Below are 20,521 nucleotides of genomic sequence, written 5' to 3'. Positions count from 1 at the left end.
ATGACCTGAGCAGAGATGAAGAGTCGGACGCGTAACTAACCGAGCCACCCAGGTGCCTCTGTGCACTTGATTCCTTATACTACACTGGTAGCCACATTTCGACACCACTTCCTTCTGCCCTTTCTCTTACTTCTCTTTAAGAATTTAGAATGTCCAACTCCATAGTAAAATCTCTCTAGATAATTCCCATGGTTTCATTCCAAATATTTATTTTCTAGGTCTCATATTTTCTACTGTTGTTTACTCACTTGGGATGTAATGAAAGCTTTTATTCCATCCTGATAAATCTACTCACTCTTTGATGCTACACTTTCTGTTGTTTCCCCAATCCTTCCCCAAACACACACATTCAAGGCTCTCTCTGTTAAAACCCTGTCATTTCTTACAGTCTTGTAAGTCTTGTTCAATGATTCTTGAACGAGATTCAGGAATGATTCTTGCTAATAATGCCAGAAGACCAAATTAACTGTTTGTGCATCAACAGAATTTAACCTTTCAATAATATGCTTCATTCATACTAAGATTTATGTAGGGGTGCCTGGGTGGCTCAGTCGGTTAAGCGTCTGACTTCAGCTCAGGCCATGATCTCATGGTTCGTGGGTTTGAGCCCCGCGTCGGGCTCTGTGCTGACAGCCAGCTCAGAGCCTGGAGACTGTTTCAGATTCTGTGTCTCCCTCTCTCTCTGACCCTCCCCTCCTCAGGCTGTCTCTCTCAGAAATAAATAAAACATTAAAAAAAATTAAAAACAAGACTAAGATTTATTTAGAAATTAATATCAATGGCTTGGAAAAATTAAAGCAGAAAACATATTATGGTGTTTTTAAGTTAGTCCTCTAACACTAGTTTGTCTCCCAAGCCCACACCTATTTTTAGATAAACTTAATTTATTTTTTAAATGTTTATTTATTTATTTGAGAGACAGAGAAGAGAGGGAGAGAGGGAGAGAGAGAGAGAGAGGAAGAATCCCAAACAGGCTCTGTGCTGTCAGCGCAGAACCCAATGCAGGGCTCAGTCACACAAATCATGAGATCGGGACCTGAGTTGAAATCAAGAGTTGGATGCTTAACTGACTGAGCCACCCAGGTGCCCCTAGAGAAACGTAATATCCTAAGTGATTTCAGGTTGGGTTATGATCTCATGGTTCATGGGATCGGGCTCCACATGGGATTCTTGGGATTCTCTCTCTCCCCCTCTTTCCAAATAAACAAACACACAAATATACAAAATGGAAAAAAAGAGTAAGATTTAAAGGTGGCTGGATAAATGCATACTGATGTTTTCATAATTTATGAGACAAACCAAAACATATACTGAAAAACTGAATCTGAATGTGCAGTACGAAATTTTAAAATTGCCCTTGATAATTTCTGAAATATCAGTCTGCCAGGATTATACCACATCTACTTTATGTACTCCACAAATACGTTTTGAGCACCAAAACCGTGTCAGGTCTTCCTCTGAGGACTGGGAATGCGACAATGAACAAAATCCAAAACGCTTCCTACCCTCACAGAGCATATGGTCTAAGGTAAGTGGACAAAAGATAAACAAAAAAAGCACTGTAATTTTAAACTGGAAGTGGTCAAGACGACCTCCCTGAGAAGATGGAGCAAAGACCAGCATAAAGCAAGGCAGGTGGAGGGAAGAATAAGGGTAACACCCTGAGCTGGGGTGAAGCTGGCCGCGTAGGAGTCCAGACAGGTCACTGGCTTTCAGCTTTGCCGGCGCTAAGTCACAGGGCTGGCGAGCAACACGAGAGGGTAAGAGAGGAAGGGGCCACTGTAAAGACTCTGATGAGATAGGAAGGCACTGGAAGGTTTTCAGCAGACAGGAAATCTGATTCAGCCGAAGCTTTAAGAGGCTCTCTAGTGGAGAGAACCTCAGAAGCAGGAAGACCAGTTAGCGGACATGGCAACAATTCCAGAAAGACGGGACACATTGACTTGGGAGGCTACAGTGGTAGCAGTGGGGGTGGTATGGACTGACTGGTTCGAACTACAGAGCCCAAAGCACTTGTTGACGGACTGGGTATGGGGGTGGGATAAAGGAATGACTAGCGGAGAACTCTAAGAATGACAGCCTGGGGAAACGGAAGAATGGAGAGGGCAGCGGAAGGGCGACTGTGAGGAAGAACCTCAGTTTAGTTTGGACACACAAAGTATGAGATGCGTATTAATATCCAAGTGGACGGTAATTATCATTAAAGTAAATAGTAAAGTACGTAAGTCAGGAGGTCAGAGGAGAGGTCTGAGCAAGAGATGAAAATCTGGGAGTCGACAGTATATAGATGGAAGTTAAAACCATGCAACAGAACAGAAATTTGAATGTTCTTCCTTCTTTCCATAAATGATCGGGAAAAAACAAAGTACCTTTATTTGTAGAATAGAAAATAATGAAGTGGGTCCCCCTTCAAGTCCACTAAAAGTTCCCATGTTGTTAAATAATAAGCAAAGACCACCTACAAAATGTAAAAAACCAAGGACATTTAAAAGGATTTTCAAAGCGCAAGGCCAGAGTTCCCACGCTCTTAGCAGAATCTCTATCTAGTTGACGAGACAGATAGACAAATAATAGAAGGGAATGACGGAAGAGAAAGAAAGGAAGGAAATCAATGTGCCCTTGACAATAACCATGCCCCTGCCTGTTGCAGGGTCCAGGGGAAGATGAGCCAGCTGGAGAGAGGAAGGGTATTTGACAATGTAAATTTGTTCTTCCATAGGTCACAGGTTGGCAACATGGCAGCATGACATGGAGTAGCCAGTCTTGTTGGGTAGTTCGTGTTGTTAGCTCACTACCCCTGCAGGGATTGACAACTTGGTAGCCAGTTATGTCACCAGCAGTGGCTGAGTCAGATGGCTGGCATGTTACAGCTACATCTTACCATTGCTCAAAAAAAAAAAATCTCTCTCAAGTTGGCTCTGGCAAACAAGAATATTCTTTCTCTCGTCTCTCCTCTTTTTCAGAAACTGCTATCAGGGCCCGGAATGAGTGGGACAATGTGGTCTCTATAGCTTCCTTCTACAGTCTCTCTCCAAATGCTGATTCTCCCACCAGATCTCTTCTGGTGCTCAGATGTTACAGCTTTTCTCCCTTCCTCAGCTTTAACTCTAGCTTCTATACTCAAACATTCCCTACACAGCTCCCCTACAAACTCTGCTTTATTTTAATCTTCTAGGTCACAGAAGCTCTACATAATCCCATTTTCCTTTATGAGTCAACCAGACTAATTTCCACAGGTAAAAGACTGCTTTTTTTGGTGGCTGACTACCCACCATTTTCTGGAACATTTAGCTTTCCTTAAAAATCACAAGAGATCAGTTACAAAATACCTGATGGTTATTATGGAGTTACCACTACTTTTTCCGATTTTTGACTTCATCAGTACGGTCAACCATCAGCATATGGTACTTCAGAGAGCCATGCTGCTCCTTAGTGCTCACATTCTCATGAATATTTCAAGCTGCCTCTTAGCGATGTGCTGCCAGCTTTAACAACGATGGAGTCAACAGCCACATTCCCATCTAGATAGATGACGTCTGTTGGAGATCATCAAGACACGACGGCCAGTCAACCTGTGAGCAGGCCCTGGTCAACTGGAGGCTCCCCGCTCCCTTCCCACTCCTTGGAGTGTGTATTCTGCTTGCCTTCCCCGCTCCAGAAGCTGCTCCAAAGACACAGCCTTGAAACAGAAATGCGGTGCTGAGGCTATCTGGACTGGGTATAGGACTGACCGTACTCACTCAGGGCCTCTACATAAACTTTAAAGATTCTGGTGGGCGGGTAGGAAAAGCTACTCGTCTTGCAGCTGCTCAAATAGTCTTCTAAGTAAGTTCCTTTGTTCCTTAAAACTGCTACCAATGTGAAACGGTCTGCCTCTCTCTCTGCCCTACACATTGAGGGGCCCGTTTCAGATTACACCCAGGAAGCACCTGAGGAAGTTATAAACCAACACAGTCCCTCAATTAAGAAACCTGCAATATTTTCCAGTGCATATGAAGACATCTCTGCACCATGTAATGCTATTTCTTCAGTACTTATAGTAAGCAATATTCAAATAGAATTTGAATTTAAAGCTTCTATTCATCCATTGCTGGGAGAAGTGGCACACTAAGAGTAACACCAGGGAAGTTAAAACATCATCTGCCCCTGGACTCATCTGAGGCCAGTTTCCTAATTCACAAACCAGAGCAAGTCAGTAAGAGGAAATGTCATTCATCTTTGCCCAATAGGAAGAAGTTACATGTTATCTCCTACACTTGTTTTTGTTTTCATAATCAGACATATTTATCATTTTGTCCAGAAAATTTATTTTTTGCTGAGAAAATCTTGACTATAAAAATGAACAACATGTTTAGCTCCCGCCTTATTTTTTATTATTTTTTTAAAGTTTATTACTTTATTTTGAGATAGAGAGACAGCGCATATGCGTGTGATCAGGTAAGGTGTCAGCACAGAGCCTGATGTGGAACTCAATCCCATGGATTGTGAGATCATAACCTGAGCCAAAATCAAGAGTTGGACACGGAACTAACAGAGCCACCCAGGTGCTCCCTTATTTCTTATTTGGAAGTCCTTGCTAGGGGTATGGCTTTAGACAAGTCACTTACTTTCTTCAAATTTCAGTTTCCTTATCTGTGTTAACTAACATTACGATTAGTAAGTTTCCTTCTTTCTTTTTTTTGTTTTAATTTTTTATTTAAATTCTAGTTAATAAATGTATAGTACAATACTAGTTTCAGGAGTAGAGTTCAATGATTCATCACTTACATACAGCACCCCGTGCTCATCACAAGTGCCCCCGAGTACCATCCCCCACCTATCCCATCCCCCCCACATCCTCTGTCACCCCTCAGTTTGTTCTCTATAGTTAAGAGTGTCTTCTGGTTTGCTTCCTTCCCTTTTTTGTTCCTTCCCCTATGTCCATCTGTTTTGTTTCTTAAATTCCACATATGAGTGAAATCATATGGCATTTTTCTTTCTCTGACTGACTTATTTCACTTTGCATAATACTCTCTAGCTCCATCCACATCATTGCAAATGGCAAGACTTCATTCTTTTTGATGGCTGAGTAATATTCCATTGTATATGTACCACATCTTCTTTATCCATTCATCAGTTGATGGGACATTTGGGCTCTTTCTCCCACTCTCTGATATACAAAGATGGCACACAGTTCCTAAAATAATTACTAATCTCTGTCATGGATGAAGGTCTATTTGGTGCACATGACATAGAAGGAAAGTCAATGACAAAATATTCATGCCTGGATTAAAAAAACAAAAACAAAAACAGTAAGCGTTTCTTTTTTCAACAGACTTCTTAGGTGGTCACATAGGCAATTCAAGCTATTGGCACATCAGCCTCACTATGCTTCAGAAAACAAAAGCGTACACACACACACACACACACACACACCACTATTTATAAGATTCAATGCAACAACAGGCTAATATATCCAGAAAGCAGAATCATAGCCTTATAATGAGAATGGGTTCAGAGCATGTTACAGAGGCAGAGGATATCACAAAAGTAGTAGAAGCTCTATAAGCTCACAAGGGTCTCAAAAAAAGTTTGAAACCAGCTCCATTATTTGCTCTCAATTTAACAAGAGATAAGCAATTACCGGGTCAAAAACAAAATTATAAGAAAGACTTAATACTGATATTGATGTATAATATACACTAACTGTAAATACTTCAAAAATGTCTCAAGTAGGAAAAACGAACCAATAAATAACCCGTATTGTCTTGCATACGGCTAGCTTTATTATGAAGATGATGTGTTACATTTGATTCTGCAGTGAGCTCCATTTTCTGAGCTGACTGATGACCATGTGATTCTCCTAATATCTCTTATTGGACTTTTCCACGGTTTTCCCAAACATCACTCGTTCACATTACTCCAATAATTCAGACTCACTCATCTCCAAAACATCCTCTGTGCTGGTATCATGCTAGCTTTTTAAAAACTTAAATGACCCACTTCATCCCTCTATTCAAAACTCCATTTCTCTCACACTCAGGGCTCTAGCCGTATGGATCGATTTTTAGTTCCTTGTAAAGGAGGAGGTCTCACCATCAATGCCTTTGCCCTAATGCTCCCTCTTCCTGGAGAGCCTTTGCATCTAAGCACTTGAACAATAGCAATAATAAGCTATTCATTATTCAAGGAAGCTTAAGTACCACTTCCTCAAAGAAACCTTCTGAATCCAACTGGATAACCTACATGCCACATATCTTCAATGGCACCTCTAATCTTTCATACACATTTCACATACTGCTTACACGTCTTTTTCTAAGTACTATGCCAAAAGCTCCCAGAAGACATGTCTATATCCTTCGCACCTAGGAAAATGTCTGGCCATGTGTTAGGCATTCAATTTGTTTGTGCAATTCATGTATTACAAATATCATCATATAAAAGTATTGGATCTGGGTATTTGTTAACCAAAATGAAGCAAGTCTACACACGTCTGGAGTTTCAATATATTATATTGAATGAGCCAAGAATATTCTGTCTTTAATTACTATAACTAACAAAACAATCAAAATGCCCTGCATTAATTCATTTGGTCATCTCTTTCTCCAGAATACTTTGAACGCTATTTACTGAGGTCACTCCAAAACTCTGCTCCAAAGCTCTGCTGATAGGCTCGTAAGTGGCCGCCAGGATCTCCCATGCAGGACATGAGAGCCCAGGACACGTGGCTGCTGCGAACCAGGAGTTCGAACCAGGATTCTCAGCACTGCACCACAGACTAGCCTCTCTGGGCCCTTTCTCATCTTAATATTAAAAAGTGGAATTGCTTTTACTTTTTCCAACACCGTAAACACAGAGAACGATTTTTATTTGGGACAATGTGCCTTCAACATTCACAACCCACAGATCTGAGTTCCTCTCACGGGATCCCTTGGTAAGTCAGACCCTTAACTGAAACAGGAAAGAGGTTCTGTTGAAGCAAAGCCAAGAAAAGCAGAATGGTGCTTCTCTCAAAGATGAAATCACAATAAAAGTGCACATGAAACCAAAGGGCTCTACAATCTACAAAAACTTTGCGTGTGTAACATGAATTAAGTGTCCTTTAAGCTCAAGGAAACATATATTTCCTTGTATAAGAACGCATTACCGAAGGTAACGAGGACTGGTAAACTGCGTCATAGAGAAAGACTCCCAGAGGGGCTGGGAGAGAGAAGGCTTCCATTAAAGACACAGGAAATATCTCTTTAAGTATCACAGATGGACGCACAGGCATGGGCAGAATCTGGACTGGATCTGCCCATCTAGAAGACATTCCAGCCAGAACACAAGCAAAGACATTGAAGTTGGAAAGGCCAGGAGTCTGGTCTGGGGCACTGGGGTCGTGGTGGAAGGATGGCACTACAGTTTGAGATGAAATCATGACAGCCCAGATCTCTAGAACATGGACATCAGTGGCCCCTACAATCTTGAAGGACAGAGATACTCGGTCAAGATACCCAGTAAATGGCTTAAAGAGCAAAAGCTGTCTTTTGCCTAAATTTAAGTGGTTTCTACATGCAAGAAAGCAGGCAATTCTATTAACATAATTCTAATTTGACTGATGAAAGACAATCTCTATTGAGTTAGAGGAGAGTCAAAAAGCCATGAGAAAGTGAACTGAACTGCTTATGAGTTTACTATTATTCACCTACTGTATCCCAATCACAACTAATAAGCAAAACCTGGAAATAAATAATGGGTATTTTTAAATTGTAGGAACATTTTTGAACCATATAATTCACGAATTGATTTTTCCTTATTTTTACAGGTGATAATTACCAAGAAAGAGAAATTATATCCCTGAGCTAACTCAAGGGCTTCCTCCATTCTAGGAAGAAACTCTACTTGCTAGCAGAAACTATCAACCAGCCACTCTAGGTAAGGCTCCCATACTTGCAAACACAACATTAAAGCTGGGAAACCAGTAACAAGTTCTAAGCTCCTTTTCAAAGACGGGTGAAATTAAATCTTACATTTTAAAGTCATTTTGAAACCAGTCTTTCTACTAAGGAAAACCAAACATTCACCCAGAAAATTTGCACATGCTCACTGCTGAGAAAAGGAAAGGAAAATAATGCATTAATTTAGCTCAAGGACCATTACTACCTTGTACGAGTTTTGGACAATAAACCCATCATGCTGAAATATTGTATTTTCATATGTGCAGAAACCCAATGGGATGAAACTCTTATGCAGTAGAACAGAAAAATAATTAGGCTGAGAATCAGGACAGCGGGAATTCGGTGCCAGCTGAGCCTGGAAAATCACTGAACATCTATGGCCCTCCACAGCCCCACCTTTACACTGAGAGAGTTGAATCATGACCTCTGAAATGCCATTTCAAAAAATTCAATTTCAAAGAATGGCAATTTATAGCTGCTGCTTCATATTCAGGGAAGCAGTGAGGTGGAGTAGTGTGGATTCGGTTTTCGGGGCAGGCTAACCGGAGTGCTCAAATCTACACTCCCTCAGTACTAGCTGGATGGCTTCAGTGCACGCTTCCTCTTTGATCAAGAAGGGATAATATTTACCTCTGCAACATGCTGGAAGGGTCAGAATGTATGTAATGCGCCTGGCACACTGTAGGCACTAAATAAAGGTAGACACATTAAGTCTCTGGTCAGTGATAAAAGTCCTGATAGAAAATGGTAATCTACTTGACAAGGCCATTTCCTAAAACTCGGCTTGGAGAATGGCAGGGTTTGACTGCCAGTCCTTTCCAAAGGGTGAGCACGTACATACGTGAGGACTCAGAGGAGGGAAGGAAGGATGAAAGCAGGGAGCTGATGACACACAGCAGAGGCTTAGAGTCCTGCCCGTAAAAATGACAACCAGGAACAAAACAGCATGGGACACAGGGCTTGAGGGAAGAAGGCATATTTTCAGTAAGACAGAGGACTACTGGTAGAAAAAAAAAATACATGATGAATTACTGTGATGATTTCATAACCAAAATAGAGCAGAGAGCTGGTACAGTCGAGGAGTGTCACTGAACGGAGGGCTGTGGCAATACCCAAGCCCATTTTCCTTTGCGGTTCTTACTCAGGGTTCAGGTGATCCTGCTCATGACGATCTCAAGGGCCGTCTCCCCCGACCCCACCTCGCTGTCTTCTAGGTTTACTCCACTCCACACGGCTCCTCTTCTACCCCTGTAACAGGCTAAGCCCATTTTTTCCCTTTAGCTCCTTTGCACTGTTATGTGTGCCTGGAACCTTCCACCAGATCTTCCCATGCTGCCTCATTCCAGACATTCAGGTCTCACCAAACTGTCACTAAGTTCCAGAAGGAAGTCTTCCCTGTCCACCGTATGTAAATTTCCCCCACCTCCCACATCCCAGTCACACTCTATCCCCTTTCCTTGCAGTATTTTTTCTAGCATTTATCATTATCTAGAATTGTCATTTTTGCTTACATGTTTATCGTATCTCCACCAAAATCGTCCTCCACCTGTGAGGACAGGACCCTGACCCAAATTCTGCAGCACTCAGTCCCCAGCACCTTAAACCAAAATGGGGCAATAGGTGATGTAGGATCGGATGTATTCAGCGGATGAACTTGTTCAAAGAAGAAACTAAAATGGTTAAAACTGCCATCCTTCTGGCATAAGGAAAGGTCCCCCAAAGTGACTTTAATGTCATTTCTTTAGTGCAGTTTTACGCACTGATGCAGTCTTAACGCTCAATGCTTTGGATAGCAAGAGTTAAAGACAACGAGCTTTTATGAAAATACAACATACTATATACGTATGTGCATATCGTCCAGCACGCCTTTTCACTAGAGCATGAAGCCATATATAAAGCAAAGGCACCATAAAAATTTGGTTTATTGAGATCCTGCCTTTATGAAGAGGGGGCAGACGGGTAGACGGTGCACAGATGGGAACGATCTTCCGGAGCCCCCGTCTACAGTGACGCTGGGGTAAAGCAACCAGACCAACTCCGTGTACCTGAGAAACGAGGCCCGTTACCCCGTTACCTCGCTGCACTTCTCCGACTGCGACTGCGTCAAGCGCGGAGTCGGGCGATTCCGCCCGTGAACGTGAACGAGAACGCGAGCGACACGGCGCGTAACCCGCGCGGCGACGGGACGGACGGGGAAGTCAAGTCCCACAGTGTCCGCCCGCAATCTGAACAAAAGGGCAACAGCAACAAAAAATCTTTCCTCGACGAGATGGGAAAATATGGCCGGTACCGTGAGTGGGCAAAGCGGCGACCGGGGACGGTGGCCAGAACGCTCAGGACTGGCGCTTTTTCCGTTTTGTTCTGCTTTCACACGGCTTTTTGTTTTTGTTTTTACTGAATACACGAGGCGGACGGGCGACCTTGTCTGCACAACCGCGCACCCCCAGTCACCACTCGGGGCGTCTCGAGGGCCCGGGGCGCCGGCGCGGGCGGGGGCCGCGGGGGGAGGGGCGGGGCGGCCGCCGCGGGAGCCCACCCGGAGCCCACCCCGCGGCGGGCCGGGGGGCTCGGCCGCCCGCAGCCCGACGCCCGCAGCCCCGAGGAACACCGCCGGCCCAGCCCCTCCTCGTCCTCCCGGAGGAGCGCACGGCGCCCGGCAGACACCCGGACGCCCGGGCTCCGCCTCCGCTCACGGGTCTCCCGGGAGCCCCGGACAAGCCCTCCGACCCCGGCTGACTCAGTTTCCCAGTCTGTCAAACAGGGTGACGAGAAAGCCAGCCTACCTCGTCGGGCGGTTCCGGGCCGGCAGCCCCAGGCTGGCCCGCGGACAGCGGTCCCGCGGCGGAGCCCGCGGAAGCCCGAGCGGGCGGCGGGGCGGGGCGCGGCGGGGCGGGGCCCGCGACCAAGCCCGCAGGCGACGCGCAGCCCACCGCCCGCGGCTCGCCGCCCGCGGACCTCCTCGGGTACCCGGCCCGTGACGTCAACACGCTGACGTCGACGCACGGAGGCCCGTCGCGCCCGAGGGACCGAAGACCGGGCTGGGCCCGCCTGTCCCCGTAACGGAGCCAGCGATTGGCGGACAGGCCTGTCGATCATTCGCTGCCCAGTAAGCAACGCCGGAGGCGGGAGAGGGCGGGCTGGCCTCGCCGGGGAGAGGGTGGGTATCTGGAATCCTACCTGGGAGAGCCGCGGGCTGGGTGCGCTTGGCCGCGTGTTGTCCCTTCCCGTTTTTTGGGGGGGCTGCTTCCCCCCTATTGGCGACCCTACTTCTTCCGCTGTCTTCCAGTCTCCTGGTGGGGGTTTGGGTCCGGCTCGTGGAAAGGAGTCGTGGCCCGGATTTCAAGACCCCTGGCACCTCGCCCTGAGCGCTCCAGGAATTAAAAAGTAGGACCTTGCGTTTCTCTCTTCAGACGGCACCCCCACCCTGAATTCTCAGGTCCCCCAGACCCATTTAGGAGACTTTTTCTCTGCGCTCCCGGCGCCTGTCTGATACGTGGATCTTAATAGCGGTCACAACTAATTATATTTGTATGTTTGGCCAGGACATCGAGGATCTTTTAGTTATTTTAATTCAAATTACTTTCAAGTTTTAATTGAGCTTTTTACCAATAAATGCTACGGTTATATCGTTCAGATATTTGAAGTCTTGACTTCTGTAGTCGACAGAGTGAAGGTTCTTCCGCCACCAGTTTCTCAGGCACTCGTTCCACCCCTCGGAGGCAGGCAGTGTTGCTGGCCGAGTGTTCTTCCAGAGACGGTCTAAGTGCTATGATTAATTTTAAGTTGCCCATAATAATAAATGTAAACATTACAAATTAGGCTACAGTCCTTCTCAGGCACTGATTGCAAACCCAGTCCCTATAGGATGACTGCTGGTTCCTGTGCATTTACTTATGTGTAGGTATTTTTTTCCAATCAGCCTTAAGACCGTTGAGATTTTTCCATATCTATATGTAAATGTACCTCATTCTTTTAAAATATGGCATTTTAGTCCTCAGAACCAATAGATACGATTTATGATTTCCTAACTCTTCGTTATGAAATTCATTTTCTTGTTTTTCTATTAGAAGCATTCCTACCTTCGACATAAGTGCATGCCCCTTTTTGAACTTCTATCCAAGCGTTTTCAAGGGTAGAAATACTAGCAGGTGAATGTATTGGCTAGAGAACTCACACTTTAAATCTTCATAGTAGATTCCCTTCATTTGTCCTTTTAAGTAGCTGTTACAACCTACAGTCCTACCCGTAACGTGCAAGCAACTCTTTCCCTGCATCCTTGCTAACATTTTGAAAAGAAATAGAATTTTAAAAATTTTCTAAATTGATGAGTAATAAGAACATTTTTGAAGGTAACATGTGTGCCAAAGAAGTGCCGTAACCATGAATGTATGTCTTGGTAACAAAGCGAATGAACTGTAACCATTTCCTAGACCAAGATTTTAAACATGTACCAGGAATCTAGGCTCTCTCCTGGTACTTAGTCATTGCTCTCCTGCACACAAATAGCCACGATTCTGAATTTTACCACCAAAATTAGTTTGGCTTGCCTAAACACTTGTAAATGGACACAAAGAGTGTGTACTCTCATGTGGCTCTTTTTGCTCAATAATATTTGTAACATTGATCCATATTCCAGAGTGTAGTAGTTTATTTTCATTTTTGCGTATACTTCCAAAATGTGCCTATTTATTCTGATACTGCTTGACATGAGGTTGTTGGAAGTTGGGGTGGCTACAAGTGAATATTCTTGTAGCTCTCCGTTGACGCACATAGTTACACATTTGGTTTTGATATATCCCTAGGAGTAATATTACTGTGACACAGGATATGCATATATTCACTGTTGGTGGACATTGCCAAATAGTTTTTTGGTTTACTGACTTTACAACCCACTAGCAGTGAATGAAAATTCCAGTGCTCTACATCTTTGCCAACATTTGATATTCTCAGTTTTATTTTGTGTTCATCCTTTTTCCTTTCTTTCTTTCTTTCTTTCTTTTTTTGTTGTTGTTTTCAATTTTGTGGGGACAAACTGAATATACAAAAAGTTGCATATATTTAATATGTAAATTTTAATGAGTTTAGATATATGCATATACATGATACCGTCACCACAAACAAGGTAATCAACATATCCATCACCGCCAAAATATTTCTTGTGTCCCCTTGCTTTTGTGGTTGTTCTGGTTGGTAAGAGCACATAGAATGAGATCCACCTTCTTAACAAGTTTTTAAGTGCATAGCACCCTGTTGTTAACTATGGGCTCTATGTCATATGGGAGATCACTAGAATTTATTCATCTTGTGTATAACCATCACTTTAAAATTCCCCATTTTCCCCTGACAACCACCATTCTAATCTCTGCATCTGTGAGTTTGACTTTTTAGATCCTTCATATAAGTGGAATCATGCAGCATTTGTTCTTCTGTGACTTGACTTATTTCCAGGCATAATGTTTTCCGTGGTGATGCGACGTCTCTGTTCCTCACACCAAACCTTGCAAGAACCCCACGCTGGGCGGGTCTTCAGTGTCTGCCCTGAGGATAATCATCGTGAGGGGACCACAAACAGGTAAGAGGTGCTGCAGTGAGTATGGGCCACCTTCGGTTCCTTTCTTTGTGCAGCCCCACTCAGACGTCCCCAGATCTGGCACCTGATCCCGAAAACTTCTCTGCTCCCTCCAGCTTCAGGGCCTGGGGACCCATGTTTGCCTACGTGGCCAGGATATGTTTTGGCCCTGGATTTTGTATTCCAGAAATCCCTAGGAATGGTCTGGGCAAGACAGATGCTGTAAAGAAAAACTGATGATTGAACTAAGTAAAACAGTGTCAGAGGACAGAGATGTCTCTGGTTGTGCAACGGGTCTATCACATGCCTTTTAAGCAATTAGAACTCGATAATGCAATCATCTGTTACCCAATTAAACTTTTAAGACCAGAAATGCACAGATTAGCTCTCTTTCTTTTGCCTGAAAGCAATTGTCACTTAGATGAAAGGACACTTAAAATAAAAAATAAATTCTGATAAAAATGAAGAGGTATAAATAATATTCACTCCTACTTTTTAAATACTTGAAAAATGAGTCCATGCATGATGTCATGCATGGTAGGATTTCCTTCTTTTTTTTTTTTTTTTTTAAGGCTAAATAACATTTTATTGGATGCAGGTACCACACTGTCTTTGTTGATGGTAATTCGGATTGTTTTTAAATCATGAGTTTGATGAATCATGGCAGTTCAGATATCTCTTTGAGATCCTGATTTCAATTTGGATATATACCCAGGAACGGAATTACTGGATCATATGGTAAAGAAATAGAAAATATGAACAGACTAATAGACAAGTAATGAATTTGAATCAGTAATCAAAAACCTCCCCACAAAGAAAAGCCCTGGATCAGATGGCTTCTCTGGTGAATTCTATCCAACAGTAAAAGGATTAGCACGAATCCTCCTCACACTTTTCCCAAAACTTAAAGAGAAGCAGTAGTTTTGTTGGTATAAGGCTCATTATACAAGGCCTACATTACACTGATACCAAAACCAGAAAAACACACTGTAAGAAAAGAAAATTGCAGGTCCATATTTCTGATGAACATAGATGTAAAAACCTGTAAATAAAAATCTAGGTGCAAAAATCTGTGACAAAAGTTTTAGCCATCAGAATTCAATAATATATTAAAAGGATCATATACTGTTATCAAATAGAATTTATTCCTGGGATGCCAGAATGCAAATCAGTAAAACGATACAGCACATTAACAGCATGAAGCATAAACACCATATGATCATCTCAGTAAATGCAGAAAATGTATTTGATAAAATTCAACATCCCTTCCTGATGAAAACTCTCAAATTAGGTATAGAAAGAATGTCCCTCCCTCTGCTGGAGGGAGCAGAGGAAGATCAGGAATAAGACAGAGGTGCCCTTTCTTACCACTTTTATTCAACTTAATACTGGAAGTCCTAGCCAGAGCAATTCGACAAGACAAAGAAATAAAAGCATCTACATTGGAAAAGAAGTAAATTGTCTCTCCTTGCAGATTATACGATCATATATATAAAACCCTAATGATTACACACACATATGCACATGGACACACCACACACAAACACACCTGTAGAATGAATATGTGAATAGAGAAAAGTTGCAGAATATAAAATCAACATACAAAAATGAGTTGCATTTCCATACACTAATGGTCAACTACTCAAGAAGGAAATTAGGAAAATGTTCTCAGTTACATTGACATCAAAACCAAAATGTTTCAGAGCTGAATGATTTGTACACTGAAAATGATAATACACTGATGAAACAAATTAAAGAAAACATAAAGAAGTGGAAAGACACCTTGGGCTCATGGACTGGAAGTTTGAATATCATTAAAATGTCGATACTACCAAACTAATCTGCATATTCAGTATTATTCCCATCAAAATTCCAAAAGCATTTTTTACAGAAATAGAAAAATAATCCTAAAATTTATGGAACAGCCAAAGACCCAGAATAGCCAATGCAACCTTGAGAAAGAAGAACAAAGCTGGAGGCATCACACCTCCTGATTTCATAATATATTATAAAGCATCCTTAGTTAAAATAGTATGATGTTGGCATAAAAACAGACTCAGACTAATAGAGCGTAATAGAGAGCCTGGAAATAAACCCACATGTATACAGGCAACTAATCTTCAACAATGGCGTCAAGAATACAGAATGGGAAAAAGATTGTTTCTTCAACAAATAGGGTTGAGAAAACTAGATATCCACATGTAAACTACGAAAATAAACTCCTACCTTACAACATACACAAAAACCAACTCAAAAATGGATTAAAGCTTTAAGCATAAGACCTAAAACTGTAAAACTTCTGGAGGAAAATGGTAAAAACTTCATGATGTTGATGTTGGCGATGATTTCATGAATATATGGGTATGGCATCAAAAGCACAGGAGACAAAAGCGAGAGTAGGCAAGTGGGTCTACATCAAACGAAAGCCTCCTTCAGTAAAGGGAGAATGCAGAATGGAAAAGCAACCTAAAAACTGAGGAAAATGTTTGCACGCCACATGTCTGATAAGGTGTAAATTCCCCCCATCCTCTAAAATGTACATAAGGAACTCCTACAACTATTTAACACAGAAAACGAAAACAAAACAAATAGCCCAATTAAAAAATAGGTAAAGGACTTGAATAGATATTTCTCCAAAGAAGACATGTAAATGGCTAATGGGGTATATGAGAAGGTACTTAACATCACTGATCATCAGAGAAATGAAAATCAAAACCACTATGAAATATCACCTCATACCAGTTTGGATAGATATTAACAAAAGATAACAAGTGTTGCCAAGGATGTGCAGAAATTAGAACCCTTGTATGCTGTTTTGTGGACATGTAAAAATGGTACAGCCACTGTGGAAAACAGCAGGGAGGGTTTTTCTTTGTGATGTTATACATTCTGATGCATATGTAGGGTATCACATTGTTGATTTGATTTTTCATTTCCTGGATGATAAAAAGAATTTAGCATTTTTTTCATATGTCTGTATGCCATTTGGGTATTCTCTTTTGTGAAATTCCCGTTCAAGTCTTTTGCCCATTTTAAAATTAGGCAATCGTCTCTTTCTTATTGATTTCTAGGAGGTTTTGCTGTGCTTTACATATGACTCCTATGACAGATATATGTATTGTGTATATTTTTCTTACTCTGTGGCTTACATTATTATTACAAAATGAATCTTTGACTTACTAGAAGCTACTGTAAGTTAATACTTTCCTAGTTTCTGGACAATTCAAGGACTTTAGAACATTAATTTCATTTAACTCCTGACTTGGGGCTTGTTGTAATGTATTTTAATTTTATTAAATTTAAAAACCCAACAGAATATTATATTACTTTATATAGAGAAATTTAGATTTATCCATATATGTATATATACATGCTTTACTTTGCCTTTTATTACTTTTTGCTTTTCGGGGATTACATTTGAAAATATTTCACTCTTTGTTAGAGTATATCTGCTGGTGATAAAAGTCTCTACTAGGTTTTCTAAGGTGACATACCTAAGCTGTCTCTCCTGGCTATTTTGGTTACTCTCAGATGCAACTGTTTTCTTTTCAGAATTGTGGTTATCCTTGGTAGGAAGTTGGTCTGATACCAAATAGTCAATTATCGCTCAAAATGGATTGAGCATGTTGACAAGTGTGAATAATATTTTGGTGACCCTTAGCCTAGAATAGTGCTGTGCACCACAAGAAAAATATTTGGGATGACATTGGTGACAATGGTGAAGCAGGAAGCTCCAAAAACCTACTCCTCCATAGAAACATTAAAAAAAAAATAAGCAAAAATCTGTTGGAATCAACTCTCTGAGAAGTCTGGAAAACAGATAAAAGTTTACAACAACAAGCATGTGCTGCATCAAAGAAGAAGCAACTATGGATAATAAAATAGTTTTGGGTGCATTTACTTGCCCTCTGCCTCACCCCCCACCTCCCCCCGCCTCCAGGCTCTGTAATTACAGGTCTTAAAGATGGCGGCCTGTGTTCCTAGTTGGACCCTGGTCCCTGGGTAGGGAAAGAACTGGGAGAAATAAAAGGTATCCAGGTTGGAAAAGAAGAGGTAAAACTATAGGTAGTCACAGGTAGTATAGCCCTATATATAGAAAATCCAAAGAATGTTTAAAAAGCCCTACTAGAGCTAATAAATGAATTTTGCAAATTGGCAGGTACAACATCAACACAAAAAGTCAGGTATGTTTCTATACGCCAGCAATAAAAATATGAAAGTGGAATTAAGAAAAGAATTTTATTTACTTAAGCACAGAAAAAAAAGCTAGGAATGAATTTAGCCAATGAGGTGAAAGATTTGTACACTGGGAACCATAAGACATTGCTGAAAGAAATTTAAGAATTAAGTAAATGAGGGGCGCCTGGGTGGCTTAGTCGGTTAAGCGTCCGACTTTCGCTTAGGTCATGATCTTGCGGTTCGTGGGTTCGAGCCCCGCATCGGGCTCTGTGCTGACTGCCAGCTCAGAGCCTGGAGCCTGTTTCAGTCTGTGACTCCCTCTCTCTCTGACCCTCCCCTGCTCACGCTGTCTCTCTCTCTCTCCTAGAAATAAATAAAACATTTAAAAAATTAAAAAAAAAAGAATTAAGTAAATGAAATGACATCTCATGTTCATAGATTGAAAACTTAATGCTGTTAAGATGGCAGTACTTCTCAAAGCCATCTACAGATTCAATACAATCTCTACCAAATGTCAATAGTGTTTTTTCCAGAAAGGGAAAAGCTGATCTTCCAATTCATATAGAATTACAAGAGGCCCCAGATAGACAAATCAGTGTTAAAAAAAGAAGAACAATGTTGAAGAATTCATACTTCTTGGTTTTAAAATTTACAGCAAGGCTACCATAGGGGCGCCTGGGTGGCTCAGTCAGCTGAGCGTCTGACTCTTGATTTTGGGTCAGGTCACGATCGCACAGTTGATGGGTTCAAGCTGGTATCAGGCTCCTTGCTGTGTGTGGAGCCTGCTTGGGATTGCTTCTCTCTCCCTCTCTCTCTGTCCTTCCCCTGCTTGTGTGAGCTTTCTCTCTTTCTCTCTCTCTTTTAAAATAAAAAATAAACATAAAAAAAGGCTACAATAATTAAGACAGGAATAGAGACATATAAATCAATAGGATAGAATTGAGAGTCCAGAATTAAACCCAAACATCTGTAGCAAAGTGATTTTCAAAAAAGATGCTAAGACCACTCAATAAGATAAAGAATAGTCTCTTCAACAAATCATGCTGGGAAAACTGGACATACATATGCAAAAGAGTAGAATTGGACCCCTACATCGCTGATAGATATAGAGATAGATAGATAGATAGATAGATAGATAGATAGATAGATAGATAGATAGATGGATGAGGCAGATGTAATATTTCAAAAGGAGACAATAGTCTAAAGATAAGAGATAAAACCATAAAAGTCTTAGAAGAAAACATAAGGATAAATTTCTGTGTCCTTGGATTTAGAAATGGGTTCTTAGCTTTGACAGCAGAAGTATGAAAAACAACAAAAAATAAATAAATTGGACTTCATAAAAATTAAACACTATTGTGCATCAAAGAATAGAGAAGACAGTGAAAAAATCTCAGAATGGGAAAAATATTTGTAAATAATGTGCCTGATAAGAGTCTAGTGTCCAGATGATATAAAGAACTCTCATGACTCAGCAACAAAAAGCAACCAAGTGAAAAAAATAGACAAAGGACTTGAATAGACGTTTATTCAGAGAAGATACACACTTGGCCAATAAGATGTGAAAAGATGCTCAACATCCAACAGTTATTATGGAAATAAAAAATCAAAACCACAGTGAAGTACCACTTCTAGTGGTACACCTACTAGAATGGCAAACAAAACAAAACAACTCCCTGAATGAAAATGGAAAATGAAACTAATAGCAAGGAATTGGAAAAATTGGAACCCTGGTCCATTGTTGCTGGGAATATAAAATGATGCAGTTTTTGTGAAAAACAGTTTGCCAATTCTCAAAAAGTTATACATAGTATGACCCAACATTTCTACTTCTAGGTGTATGCACAAAATAATAATTTAAAAAGATAGTCAAGGGGCGCCTGGGTGGCTTAGTCGGTTGAGCATCCAACTTTTGCTTAGGTCATAATCTCGCGGTTCGTGGGTTTGAGCCCCGCGTCGGGCTCTGTGCTGACTGCCAGCTCAGAGCCTGGAGCCTGTTTCAGAGTCTGTGACTCCCTCTCTCTCTGACCCTGCCCTGCTCATGCTGTCTCTCTCTCTCTCCTAGAAATAAATAAAAAATATTTTTAAAAAAATTAAATAAAAAGATAGTCAAATAAATACTTGTACAGGTGTATTCACAGCAGCACTGTTCACTATGGCCAGGAGGTGGAAATAGCTTGGGCACCTGGGTGGCTCCGTCTGTTAAGCGTCTAACTCTTGATTTTCTCTCAGGCTCTGATCTCACAGTTTGTGAGATCAAGGTCTGTGTCAGGTTCTGCGGGGACAGTCCAGAGCCTACTTGGGGTTCTCTCTCTCCCCCTCTCTCTGCCCCTTCTGTGCTCTCTCTCTCTCTCTCTCCCTCTCAAAATAAATAAACTTTAAAGAAAGAGGTGGAAACAGCTCTAACATCCACCAATGAATGAATTTGGTGTATACATCCAATGGGATATTATTAAGGCAAAAAAAGGAATAAAGTACTGAAACGTGATACAATGTGAATGAAACAAAAGATCACCTACGATACCATGCTGACAGAAAAGATGAGGTATTGTATGATACCATTTATATGAAATTTCTAGGATAGGTAAATCCTTAGAGAGAATGTACATTTATGCTTATCAGGGGAAGGGTAGTAGAATGGGAACAAGTGCTTAAGGGATAAGAGATCTTCCTTTGGGGTGATGACAGTGTTTTAGAACTTTTTTTTAATAACACCAGTTTGTTTGTTTGTTGATCTTAAATCGTTTATTGTCAAATTGGTTTTCGTATAACACCCAGTGCTCATCGCAACAAATGCCCTCCTCCATACCCATCTCCCCCCTCCTCGTCTCCCCCTCCCCCATCAGCCCTCAGT

At 41.6% G+C, this 20,521-nt stretch overlaps 1 protein-coding gene across 3 annotated transcripts in view; it reads right to left on the bottom strand.

Annotated features, from left to right (window-relative positions):
* Window positions 1-10,921, bottom strand: part of STARD3NL (STARD3 N-terminal like) — a 52,319-nt gene extending 41,398 nt beyond the window's left edge. For 2 of the 3 annotated variants that reach the window (XM_039225280.1, XM_039225279.1), the window contains exon 1: window positions 10,703-10,921. The gene's annotated coding sequence lies outside the window, so the exon portion shown is untranslated. The remainder of the gene's footprint in view (window positions 1-10,702) is intronic. The other variant, XM_039225278.1, reaches the window with a different exon arrangement.
* Window positions 10,922-20,521: the final 9,600 nt, after the last annotated feature.

The sequence above is a fragment of the Hyaena hyaena genome, unplaced genomic scaffold, assembly GCF_003009895.1.
Source record: "Hyaena hyaena isolate Hyena2069 unplaced genomic scaffold, ASM300989v1 scaffold_2010, whole genome shotgun sequence".
NCBI classification, from domain to species: domain Eukaryota; kingdom Metazoa; phylum Chordata; class Mammalia; order Carnivora; family Hyaenidae; genus Hyaena; species Hyaena hyaena.
Note: the sequence above shows the minus strand (reverse complement) of the source record. Positions and strands in the feature narration are given on the sequence as shown.